Source organism: Cavia porcellus, unplaced genomic scaffold (assembly GCF_034190915.1).
Source record: "Cavia porcellus strain 051 isolate PalLab524CR breed Dunkin Hartley unplaced genomic scaffold, mCavPor4.1 scaffold_19, whole genome shotgun sequence".
Classification (NCBI taxonomy): domain Eukaryota; kingdom Metazoa; phylum Chordata; class Mammalia; order Rodentia; family Caviidae; genus Cavia; species Cavia porcellus.
Genome location: NW_026947502.1, coordinates 37,263,333 through 37,277,118, shown reverse-complemented (window position 1 = coordinate 37,277,118; position 13,786 = coordinate 37,263,333). Strand labels below are relative to the sequence as shown.

The following is a 13,786-nucleotide window of genomic DNA, read 5'->3' as shown; positions in this document are numbered from 1 at the left end:
AGGATGCAGTCCGGTCCTGGTCCTGAACAGCAGGGGAAGCAAACTTGGTAAGCCCCAGGAGTCTCTTGCCTGCTATTCCTGGTCAGGGAACCATATGATAGAACTGTGGGGGACCAGTGGCAGCTGAAAAGATAAGAAGTATGAAAAATAAATGACCTTTATTTTGAGAATGCGGGGAGAGACACCCCCGATCCCCTGGGGTGTGGAATCCCCCCCCCCCCCCCCCGTCAGTGATCTCTCCTTGGAACACGTGGAGTAGAGGCATATAAGTAGCCTCGGTTTGGGGTGGAACCTACGGGGGCATTAGGGATGCACAGGTAGCCCATTGGTCTTTGGCACCAGAGGTAAATTCCTAGAGGTGGGGGAGATAGGAGCGCTTTGGTTCTGCCTGGGGCTTTTCCAGCTACAGTGTCCAGCCTGGGCCAAAACCCTTTCAGCCAATAAGCAGGAAGAAAAGTGCAACCTCACTGCTGACCAAAGAGACACAGGTGAGCTAAGATTTTCCCCTTGACTTATAAAGCTAGCAAAGTTTAAAAGGTTGTGATGTAGGGGAAATATTACTCCCAAGATGCCAGATGCTTGGTACAAGTTTGTGTTCTCTAAAATTGAAGATGAATTCCAGGAACAATGGAGGTTGAAAGCAGAATCTGTTTATTGGGGAAAGAAAGTTTCTATCCAAGAGAGATAGGAGGGTCCCAAGTGGATTGCCACGGACCCTGCTTTTCAAGGAAATTTTTTAGAGCCAAACCATGAGGTGAGGAAGGTCCAAAGTGGGAAAAACTATAATAAAATATGATTACAAATATAATCACTTAAGTAACACTGATCTAGTGGGAAATCACAAAGTGAGTAGGATAAAACTATGGTGAATCAATATGATTAGAATAATCACGTAGATAACATAAAATGGAGATCAAATGGGGGAAACAAGTCATGTAGCAACATGGATAAAACAAAGGCTTTTCCTTGAGGGGGTGGGTCAGTGACTCTTGCTGGCCCCCCAGCCAACGCAATGGACACTTATTTAGAATATCAATCACTGCTGTTCATCCCTAGGGGAAGTATGAGAGTGTCATCATACTATGTTTTGTCTCGAGGTCTGGCCCTCGGTGACTGTTTCTACCTCACAGTTGCAATGTATTTTCATCTTCTGCACTGACTCTGGAATGCCTGTCTCACTGCCTATACTATGTCTACTTAAGTTAGCTGTCTGTAATAGTTGATGATAATCAGTATTGCTAAGAATTCAGAGAATTGGCCCTCTCATTCAGGCTTGCTAGAAAGGGAACTTGGTACAAGTTTTGTAATGGGCAAATTAACAATGAGTATTAAGTTGTAAAGTATACAGATGCTTAGATACAGCATTCTGCACTGGGTGGAAGTACAGAGTGGGAGAGGTCTTCCTTGGATTTTTTGTTCTCCTCTTCTGGGTATACCAAGACTGTAAGACCCTTTACTGGAGTTGTGTCTTGGGGTTACTATTTCAGCTTGTATATTTGAGAGATAAAATACCGTCTTGATCAATACCAAGAGCAAGCTTTTTTAGTGCTTACTAAAAAATAGACTTCCCAAGCTTAATGTTCCTCAAACACAATATTTTAATTGATTCTCATGTCTGACTGTGAAGGACAAAAGGAAAGAGAGGGAAAGAGAGAAACAGAGAGAGAGAAATTGAGAGTCTAGTGTTTTGTTCTTGGTATGTTTCACATACATAGAAATATCGAGATTAAGCAGCTATACCCTTGAATAGCAGTTATCAAGAGCATGTTTAATCATCTGAGGGTACATTCTTAAACTCATGACTGATCACTTCGTTGCCTGCACTCTAGCCAGAAGATTATTTATTCTGCCAGAAGAACGCAGGACAGAGCAGCAGCAGGAAATCTGTCACCATCATGCCACCAGAGAAAAGCCACGTTTCTTCCCAACCCAACCCCTTACATAAAGGGCTGCCCCTTTTTTAGAAAGCTGGCTTCCTTGTTGACCACCCACTTAGTTCACTGGACGCAGCATGGAATCTAGGTCCCTGATGATTAGTCTGTTCCTTTTCCTACAAATGCGGATTTTTAGATACAGAGATTCTATGCCTTTACTAAATGCATGTATGTACAACTTGAGCTGAGGGTTGGGGCGGACCATACTCCCATGTGCTAGGAAAAGCCTAGAATCAAGGATTAACCATTTGCATGGAGGGAAGCAGAACAGGAGATGCCATGACTATAGAGAGAATGAGTTTGGGAACCCAGTGTGTCTTCTGCCCTTAGAGACTGACTGTTCCTTCCACTCCCCCCTTCCTCTTTATAGACCATCTTGTTTTTTAAATCTCATTTTCTTTGTTTCATTTCCTAGGCTTCCATTACTGTCCTGACACTACTCCTGGAACAACAAAATACATAGTGCCAGGCCTCTTAGTGTGCATGCTGAAAACAAATGCTGACAACTGAGCTGTAAGCAGGTGCAGGTAGAGATACTGCCTAGCAACATGGACCCTGACAGGTGACATCCCAGTATAGAACAGAGGTAGTCTGAGAATCACAAAAAGCAAAAGCAAACAAGATAAAACAAAAGCAGAATTTGTATCGTCTATTGGAGAACAGAAATTTAGACCAGGGTAGAATAGACTATTATCCTTTTAACCAAGGGTATTTTAAAAGCCATTTGTTAGAGATTAAAAAAAATTAGTTGTGGGGACTGGGGATTTAGCTCAGCAGCACAAATGCCCACCTGGGAAGACTGAGGTCATGATTTAGATTCCCTGTACAAAAAAGAAAAAATTCTTTGAATATTTAAATTAGGAAACTTATATAGCATTTATTTATTATATATAATTATGGCTAAGTTAATTCCTACTCCACTGTGTGCATTCATTCATTACACAGTAAGTCCACCTGATATTTTAATGAAATCTAGAATTGAGGACCCTCCTCCTTCCTGCCCCTACTGCTCAGGGCTCTGTGGGACAGTGGGCCATCGTAGACATCAACTGCCCATGTCATCATGACTCTGGTGCCAAGATTGGACAATACCAGGTCAGCAGACACATTTAACAGACTCATTAAGCAGGACCTCATTATATCTGGGAGTGTGACTCATCCTAGCAACCATCTAAATGTGGCTAAGGTTTCCCCCTGCACCTCCTTCTTTCTGCACTCATCCAATCTCGGTCAGAAGACAGATGGTAAAGGTACACCATGGAGGACCCAAAGATGTATGATAAGCTACAACTTAGAAAATGCCTCAGACAAGCTAAATGTAGTTGGCTCTGGCTGCGGTGGACAGGGAGCTAAAGGCTTGCATCTAGCACCAAATCCTTTGCCTTTGAAAAAAGGGGAAGGAAAGGTCGGCTCAAATGAAAGGAGTGGGAATAGCAGGGTTAAGGGAGAATCAGTGAGAGCCAAGAATGAAGTAAAAGAGGACAAATCATGAAAGACATGAGAAAGTAGCCTTTCAGCCCATGGAAGTCAAGAAGGGTCATGCCGAGAGAGAGAGAGAGAGAGAGAGAGAGAGAGAGAGAGAGAGAGAGAGAGAGAGACAGAGAGAGAGAGAGAGAGAGAGAGAGAGAGAGAGAGTGGTGTGTGTGTTTCAGTCAAAGAAGTAAGTAGACCAAACTCATTTAACTCCTTGTTTGCGTTTCAGAAAATTTTAGAAAATAATAGCTAAAGAATTTAAAATGTAGATCTGATATTAGATTAACAGTTTCAAAATCTGGCTTTGTTACTGTTAGTGGTACAGCCTAAATAAACTTATCTAGCCTTTCTCATCTTCATTTTATTATAAATGGGTAATAGACAACCCATAGAATAGGACTGTCCTGCTCTGCCTGCAGGGCACCACCACCAGAAGGCCCTTTCCCAGCACAGTCAGAGAGAACTAGCAGATCTGCCTCCACCTGCAGAGAGCTGCCACCAGAAGGCTCCTTCCAGCAGGCAGCCAGTAGGAACAGAGACAGACATCCAGGGAAGCCCAGTGCCCTTGGTTCTTTTGGGCAGCTATCACCCAATAGCAGAATCAGACAAATACACTCCAGTGTGTCTGCCACCATCGCAGGAGTCCCAGTAGACACACAGGCTGAGAGAAGCAGCCCCACCTGCATGCATCCCAGATCATCAGGGAAGCCCCAGTGCAGCTGCACAGGTCTTGAGAAGCCCATTTCATGCCCTGCTTCCTCTCTGTAGATGGGGATTTAGAGAAACCCAGCTGTCTGTTCCATCCCCCTACACCATGAAGGGGCAGCCAATGTGAGAAGTGCCTGGGACCCCACAACAAGCTTGTTGCGAGGAACCCAGGAGAATGTCAAGATGAAGGAGCAAAAGACAAACTCAGACCTCCGGCCCACACAGAACAAGTATGGGAGATACAGTCATGGAAGAAAATGGAAGTGACACACCTAAAATCTCTGAGAAGATAGCAACTGAAATAAGGAAACAACTTCATGAGATTGTAAAAGCAGTCAAATCAGAAATAATGTCTCAGGTAAAAGAAGAAATCACAAACATATTGAAAGAATTGTTCAGCAGGTCTAAAGAAGGCAGAAACAAAAAAGAGGAGCATAAGAAAATGACAGAAACCTTGCATGAATATAGAAAAGAATTACAATTCATGAAACAAATTCAAAGAGAGATACAGGAAATTAAAAATTCAATTGAAAACTGGCAAAACTGCTTGAAAGAGACTGAAGACAGACTTTTAAACTTTGAAGATAGGATTGCAGCTAGTGATCATGAAAGGAAAGATCTCTTAAAAACAACACAGAATCAGGAAATAATAACTCAGTGGCTCCAAGATGACACAAAGAAAAATAACTTAAGACTGATAGGTATCAGTGAAGAAGCAGGAATAAACACAAATGAAATTAAAAGGCTATTTACAGAAGTAATAGCAGAAAACTCCCAAACATGGGAAATGGATCTGGCTTGTAATTAAATGAGGCATATAGGACTCCAAATAGCCATAACCAAAGTAAATCTACATCCAGACATGTAATAATCAAGGTCCCAGAAATTCAGCACAAGAACAAAATATTAAAAGCTGTTAGAGAAAAGAGACAGATCACCTATAAGGGAAAACCAATCAGAATCACAGCAGACTTGTCAACACAAACCAGCAAGTCAAGAAGAGTTGAGTGAGGTGTTTCAAACCCTGAAAGAAAACAACTTCCAACACAGATTGATCTACCCTGCAAAACTATCTTTCAAAATTGATGAAAAAATAAGATACTTCCATAATAACAAACAACTGAAATAATTCATGACCACTAAACCTACCCTACTGAGAGTGCTGAAGGATATTCTAAAGAGAGATAAAGATGACCATGGTTCCAGGAACAGCAACAGAGAATTGCCAAACAAGACAGACAAATGAATGCAGGGGAAAAGTGGAGGACCAACAATAGGAAGACAGCATGCCAAAAACAAACTAATGTATGCTGGTTGTAACTATTAATGTAGGTGGCCTCAGGTCAGCAATAAAAAGAAACACAGGGAGAGTGGATCAAGAAACAAGGTCCGTCGATATACTCTATACAAGAAACACATTTAACCTGAAAGGAAATTCATAGACTGAAAATCAAATGAGAGAAAACCATTGTTCCATGTGACAGGAGACTAAAAAAGCAAAAGTAACTTGCCCATCAACTGCAGAATGGGTAAGAGAAGTATGGTATTTTCATGCAGTGGAAAGCTACCCAGCTATAAAGTATAATAATCTCAAGGTTCGTGTAGGTAAATGGACCCAACTGGAGATCATGTTCATGGCCAAAACAGTTTGAACTCATGTGTATGAACCCTAGCATAAGAAACAGGAGGAGTTAGAGGGATCCAAAAGCAAAGTGGTTATTGTAATAGTGATAGGGGAGGACACACCTGGGAAGGAAAGGTAGCAACTAGTGTTAATTTTCTTATTGTCTTGAACTCTTGTATTGTTTTTACAGTTTTGTTAGGTTTGGCTTTGCTCGGTCTTGTTTTATTAGACTTTATTCTGAGGTAAAAGCAGCTATTTTGAATATAATGTGACATATTATGGTAATCTTGGTTTTCTATTATATTGTTTTGAAATCTTAGAATGTTTTCATTCATTTGTTTAATTGATTTTATTCTTTTTTGTTTGATTTTATTATGTGTGATTGTATGAAAACTATTTTGAAGAAAATGGGACATGGAAACCATTGCTGATTTCCTATCATCTTGCTTTGACGTCTTATCATGCTTTTGTTCTTCCGTTCTGATTGGTTCTATCCTGTTGTGTTTTATTTGATTTTATTATGTGTGATAGTATGGAGAACTTTTTTCAGAAAAATAAGATATTATAGCATCCATTGTTCATTTCCTGTTATCTAGTTTTGAAGTCCTGTAATGCTTTCATTCTTTTGAATGGTTTTATACTAATTTGTTATGTTTTCTATTATTGTGTGTGAAGGTGTAGTTAACTCTTTCAAAGAAAACAAGAGACATTACGGTAGCCACTGTTGATGTCCTGTTGTCTTGCTGTGAAGTGCTGTTTTGCTTGCACAGCTCTGTTCTGATTTGCTTTGTTCTGTTTTGTTTTGTTTTATTCTCTTTAAAATAAAATAAAATAAAATAATAATAGGACCAGGAAATAAATAAGACCACGTGACAGTGTCTGTGAAACTGCCCAATAAATGGAAGCTCTTGTGGCAGCTCTCTCCTCTAAGAGCCAGTTCCTTCTGTCTGCATTATATCCATCTCTTCATGCAATTAAAGCTACCGCTAGTTATGGATATTCACACCAAAGATTATGTATTATCCCTGTATTTTGTTCATGATTTTTATCATTCCCCAGAGCTGACATGGGCACTAAGAATATAGTCTATGTGAACTCCTCGTGCAAAAACTGTACTCCAGATATAAATTAGCTAAATTTCCCTCTTTAACAGGCAACTTGATTGTGTTATACAAATACAGATCTTCATATTGATGTGCATTACACATAGGCGCATACTCATATAAGCTGTGTAATGTATTTCATAGTAAAGTTACCAAATATAGGCAAGAAAATAAGCCTCATTTTATAATCTCCTTTCTCATTTCCTGCCACTAAAAATTTAGCAACATCCAGCTAAATTATTCCCAATTTCAATGACATTTAGTTATTTCTTAGAATCATTCACTGCCTTACATCTCAATTTGCACTCCTGCGCACTCACAGGAATACACCCTGAGTGATAACCAAGGCGAGGGAAAGGTGACCTTCTGTGCTCTGGGGCACAGGTTCCTTACACTGCTACTCTGAGGGCTGATCGCGTTGGACTTCTGCTTGGCCTGTGAGCTACCTCAGGCTGCTCTCTTCCTCATGGCCTCTTTCACACAGCTCTTGTGCTATCTCTAATGCCCAGGCCTAACTTTGCACGCTGCATTTCTGGAGCATGCAAAGTTTACTCTGGTGTTTGCTGTTCCTGTCACATTGTGTGTCAGGACCTCACATTTAGGCCACGTTGCTCAGGAAGTATTCTTTGATTTCTACCCCTGCAGTCTGTCCTCCACCTACCACAGTATTTATTCTTGGGTTTGGTCCTTGGAAACATGATTTCTTTTTATAAGACAGGGTAAAGTATAATTTTGTGTAGGCTTAGGGAAAACTGCTACATTGTATCATATTTGGGTAACATAGCATTACCTAGACCAGAGTTAGATAAAAGAGCATGCTATTGTTCATTTCTATGTTTTAAGGAAACACATAGGAGATCCATATCTGCCCTTTGCTTTTTCTCTTTCATCTGTACCTTTAACATAGTCTCTTGTTCTACTATTCTTCCTTTTCTAATTTCTGAACTGAATTTTCAAGGCAAATATATATTGTATTGTTTAATTCAGAAACTGCACCACTGTGCTATTTTCAAAGCGTTTTGTTGTGGTGGTTGTTCACTGAGACAGTGTCTTGCTATATAATCCAGGTTGGCCTTGAACTCACTATGTAGCCCTGGGCTGGCCTAGAACTCACAGCAGTCCTCAGCCTTCCAAGGGCTAGGAGTACAGGCGTGCACCACCACATCTGGCTTTTAAAAATGTTTTTAGCATTTTAAAAACTCACTAGTATTTAATATGACAAAAGCTAAGAAACTTACCTACTCTAAAGATTACTTCAAGATATGTAGCTAGGAATAAGTTCATTTTTATCTACTCCCCTAAAAAAAGCTTCAAAATTAAAGTTTATCTTTTCTATAAGGATTATGTAAATCCATAAACTAGGAAGTTTCAATATTCAATATAGAACATAACTTCATTGAGTTTCTGGTAGATAATTACTTTTCCTTCTTTAGTCAGCTGTACAGTGAGAAAGTCATACACTGAGTATAACAGAATGAGTGCCTCATGGCCATGATCAACAAATAAATTTTCTGTCTCTCTTCAGAAAGGTCAATATGTAGTTGTCTCATCTCATTCTTCGTTCTGACAGTGATTGTCTAACATCTGTAATATGACCCTTCTATGCTTTTACTTGATGGGGATCAGATTCAGAGCCCTGTAAGTGAAAGAAATTTAATAAGTTACCATCAGAGTCATGCTGAAGATAACAAAAATATGAGTCATTAGTTATCAGGGTCATTTTCACCAAGGCATATACTAATTGAAAATGGGCAGTTGTCAGATGGGCTTCTGATAAGTTATTAAGTTAGCATGCTATGCAGTGAGCCAAATTCTCACAAAGAATGGCCAGAATCATCTTGTCAGGGTATTTAGATACAAATCCAAGAGCTTCTATTTAATGGTATTAATGCTTAATAACATAGCATTTTATTCCAGTGTTGTTAATCACAAGCTCCACTTAATCCAAATAACTCATATTCTATTTCACACATATTCCACACATAGCTCTTAAAGTTAAACAAAATTTTAGCTATGTAAAAGGAAAAAATTTAAATCAGGTTTCCTATTATGAATTTAAAATATTTTTTGCTTTATACAATATTTTCTCCTTGAAATCTTTTTTGTCGTCAAGAAAATCATTTCTATTTTATAGTTAGCAGAGGAGAAAAGTTAGTATTTTCAGAAAATCATTTAGTAGAATGGCACCAAGCTTTACCAGTGTAACAAATTAGATCATAATTACTACCATTTGCCCACTTAAACAACCCACCACGTTAGATGCCTCATAGCACTGTGTATCCCTCATCCTTTGAGCTTATCACAGTTATAATTTTATCTGAGTCAGATAAAAGTATACTCTTTAGGAGAACAGATTGTGACTAATTTTCCTCACCCTTGTATTCCAGTGCCTAACAAAAGGCTTTGTTCTTGATAATAAAATAAACATGTGATGTGTAAACAAATGAAGAATATAAAATTTTCTTTTTATATACAGCTTTTTGTAGCAAAATAAGATGTCTACTATAATACCAGTGGAAGCCTGAAGTAAATCACCTATTCATTAAAATTACACACTGTTTTAGTTTTTCTCAACTAACACATTCTTGTCCATAGTTGGATACTCCCTCTTTCTTTATAGCATCCTCCTGCCAATCCATTTTAGTTGTGAATCTTCAGTCAAAATGGAAAGAATTAGAAATGTAAGTAGAAAACCTAAGCTCCACCCTGGAGGATTAACGGGAGAAGAGAGAGGCAGAGAGGTCCAGTTCTTCTCTGTAGGCGTTAGCTACAAAACCTGCACTGCAGTTCAGAGCTTCCACCCAGCAATGTGGCACACACATGCAAAGGATAGGAAAGACAGTAAGTGTGCTGCCACTGAGGCGCTCTGGGGTGACCCAGTGTTCCCGATGGAACCAAGGGCCGTGAATCCAAACATTCCTGGCCCGTATCGCTATTAGTCAGAGAGGTAGGTGGGAGCTGCAGCAGAGTGTTACAGAAGAGAAATTTTGCAGGCATTGGCTGTAAGGAGAAACAGTGATTTTATACCAGGTACAGAGGTTCTACAATTAGCAGTGCAACAGACAGCTTGATGTATGCAAGTCTGGCACCTCTGCTGCCAGGAAGGTATAATTCTTTGTGAGTCCCATGCCCTCAGCTGAGATGTTATCTCATAGGTTCTTGCTTAGTGCTCTATTCCAGCGGGAGGCAATTCTGACCTTCTTTGCTATGCTGAGACTCATTCGTTCCTCAGCCAGATTCCATCATATTCTCTTGGCCAATTAAGGGAACATCTGTGTCTATAGAACCACCACTGCATATCTCAGTAAATAAGGTTAAAGTGAAAAAATGTCAGGAAAAGATTGAAACAAGGTAACTCATTTCTCAGGAGAGCACAGCTTGTAAGTTTCCCATGTGAAGGCAATTCTGGGTAACAAAGGCAAGGCAGGGGGCATCAGAGTTTCTGACATAATTATACTATAAAGCTACTGTGATAAAAACAGCATGGCACTGGCAAAATGTCCCAAAGATCAGTGGAATAAATTAGAGGATGCAGAGGCAACTCCAAAATATTAAAGCCACATTATCTTTGACAAAGTGCCAAATACATTCACTAGAAGAAGATAGCCTCTTTAATAAGTGGTGCTGGGAAAACTGGCTTTGTACATTTTGAAGATTAAAATTGGACTGTATCTTTTACCATGCACTAAACTAAATTTGAAATGGATGAAAGGTCTAAATATTAAAACAGAAACATTAAATCTTCTAGAGTATAAAATAGATAAAACTCTTGAAGATATAGATGTAGGCAAAGACTTTATGAATAAAGCCCCAGTTGCACAGGAACTATCACAAAGAATCAACAACAGGGATCTCATCCTATTATAAAGCTTTTGTACAGCAAGAGAATCACCAACAGTGTGAAGAGACAACTTGCAATGGGGAAAAAATATTTTTCAGCTGTTCCTCAGACAAAGGATTACTACTGAGAACATATAAAGAACTAAAAAATGAGACCTACCAGATTTAAAGGCCCACTTCAAAAATGGGTATCTGAGATGAATACACACTTCTTAGATGAAGAAATACAAACAGCAAATAAATATATGAAAAAAATTTTCAACATTATTGGTCAGTCAAGAATACAAATTAAAACAACATTGAGATTCCATCTCACTCTGGAAAGAGTGCTTATCATCAAGAAACCACCCAATAACAAGTACTGGAGGGATTGTGGTGAAAAAGGAACACTTCTCCACTTTTGGTGGGAATATAGACTGAAGCAACCACTGTGTCAATCAGTGAGGAGATTTCCCAGGATACTAGGATTAGAGGTCCCATTTGCTCCTGCTTTGCCCTTCTGGATATCTTCCCAGAGGAATTCAGTACATCACACCACAGCAATGTATGTGCTCTCATATTTATAGCAGCACAATTGTGATAGCTAGGTCTTGGAAACCACCCAAATGCCCGTCAATCGTGGAATGGATAAAAAAGATGTGGTCTTTTTATACAAGTGAGAACTACTCATCCATGAAGAAAGATAAATGGGAGACTTATACAAATAAAAGCAGACAACTTGAAACCATACTCCTAAATAAAATAAACCAGATGCACGTGTGTAAACATCATATTGTCTCCATAATGAAGGAAGTTGAAGGAGTAAATAGAAAATGTACAAAGATGTTGTAAAATGGGAAGAAGCTTCAAAGGGAAAGAGAAACTGGTGTAGGAGAATAGAGAAAAGATGGAAGGGAAAATCAAATAAGATAGTTATACTACTAATTTCTCTTAGTTCATTGAAAAGAAAGGTTTGTGCTAATATTATTTGAACAATTAAATGACTATACCTTGTATTCTGAATAATTAATGATAATAATTTACAATGTATTAACTATTGTTACCCTCTTATCCTGTTTTGAATTTTTTAAACTTTTTCTCTTTAAATAAAGAGTCAATTATCTCCCACTTCACCCCACAGCAATAGGAAAGTTTGCCAATCTAACACATAACCTCACAGACAGAGGGAGGGCAAAACTAACCCTCCCAGTTTTCTTTCAGTTAAGCAGTGATACCCCACACAACAGAGAGGGTGTTGGGAAGAAGGCTATGCTGCAAGCCAATAACCTTAGTGAGCGCAGCCTGTGAGAGGAGACTGCAGCCTCTTTCAGAAGGTGTGCAATATACTTCTTAGCATCTGGACGAGGTGTACATCAGAGCCTCAGACTGTCCACAGTGCTGGGAATGGTGCAGGTAAGGCTGCTTTAGAAGGGCACTCAAGGCTGTAACCAAACCAGAAAACCTGAGATAGGTGGAACACAAACAGCTCTCCATGCTCCAGACATGAGCCACCTGCACCTTCAGGACAGAAAGGGATCGGCACTCAGGGTCATCAATGAAGATACCAGAGGACACTCCAGAGGACGCTATTGATTCAAGGATTTGTTTCTTCCCCTACAACACTTTCTTCTACACCCAATGTCACTTTAGAGAAGATGAGAGGAAAAAGGCAGAGTATTCAGGAAGTCTGAACACTTATCTAAGGAGAATATGCCTCATGTAAGGCATTTAAAGGAGAATGGGAACTGATGAGCCATTAATAGGAATATCCATACAAAAACAGCTTTAGTAAATACAGCAGTTCTGTACATTTAAATCATGCTGCATAGTCAGTCAATCAATAATATTCACTGAATACTTCTTTCTGTGTGTCAGACACTGGGTAGTTGCTGCAGATTCAATAAATGTTAATTTGTTAGTAAATGTAGAGATAGTCAGACTCTGTGGGCTTAGTATCCGGAAGTTGTTAGAACAATACACTGTGAATAATTGATGTCCCAATTGCACTGAAGGGTATCTATGTGTTCAAAGTAAAATATCAGGCTGTGTAGAGAACGGACAGGGTATATTCATTCAACCTCTGCTCAGAAGTTTACTCACTTAATTGCTGAAATTCTGATTAGCTCTCAATCTCAGAACACCTTTCTCCCACCCCTCAGATCCCAGGTTCACTTTTCATCTCTAAAGGTTTTCCAAAAGCAAAATTAACAATCCCCATCCCGTCACTTAAATCAGAACAGACTGCTACTACAAAGTCCCTTGTGACTTCGCTGTCATTTGAATCACGCAAAGGGGGCTGAACTTCAGAGGCCCTTTCAGACTGTCAGGGCTTTTACCTCAAATGCTGTGTGGCGGACAGAATAGAGTCAGCAGCTCTTTCATTCTTGAAGCTGACAGGAAGAGCAATCCCTGTCAGTCTAGCTGGAGCCCCAGGAGTAAGTACTAAATAAGGTCACCGAGGCACCAGGTGTCAGGGTGCAGCATGCCGTGTTCTCACAGCCCTTGAACCAGGGATTCCTAGGCTTAGTTCCTGTGTTTAAGTCAGAGCTACTTTTGATAACGCTGGAATGCCTCTGAGCCAAGTTCACTGATCAGCTACATTACGGAATTTTAAGTAGGCAAGATGGGTGAGAGGCTGTTGACATAAAGTTCTAGCAGCTGAAAAAGACAGATTGGCTGCCCCTTTGCACCATGCATAAGAGGTTGAGGGAAGAAACAGGACATTAGGTTACCAAAGAACTTAAGAATAGGGCAACAATATGCTTCCATCTTTTATTTTGTAAGATACATACGCAGAATGACTTTGGATTGATCACATGAGAAAAATAACATGATAAGTGCTGCAATCTGAACATTTAAAAAGGAAAGTTAAAAGTTGTTACTGTGGTTGCATACATGTGGGTTTTGCACACACATGTATGTAGTACATTATCAATGGCTTCAGGAAGGCAGGAAATTAAAGAAAATCTTCAGTCTGTGATTCGTAGTATGTTAATCATAAAGCACGCCTCTCCTTACTTTCACAAGTGTGGGTACTTCCAAGTTAGGCCTGATTTATGTCGTGGAAAATATTGAGTAGTGAATGGGGGTTATAGGAATTAAAATCATTTGAACCTGCGTCATCT

General features: G+C 39.5%; 1 long non-coding RNA gene across 2 annotated transcripts in view; it reads right to left on the bottom strand.

The window, feature by feature from the left end:
* LOC134471642 (uncharacterized) overlaps positions 1 to 13,152 on the bottom strand; it is a 179,543-nt gene extending 166,391 nt beyond the window's left edge. For both annotated transcript variants that reach the window (XR_010041150.1, XR_010041151.1), the window contains exon 1: positions 12,998 to 13,152. This is a non-coding gene — a long non-coding RNA (uncharacterized LOC134471642). The remainder of the gene's footprint in view (positions 1 to 12,997) is intronic.
* Between the last annotated feature and the right edge of the window lie 634 nt (positions 13,153 to 13,786).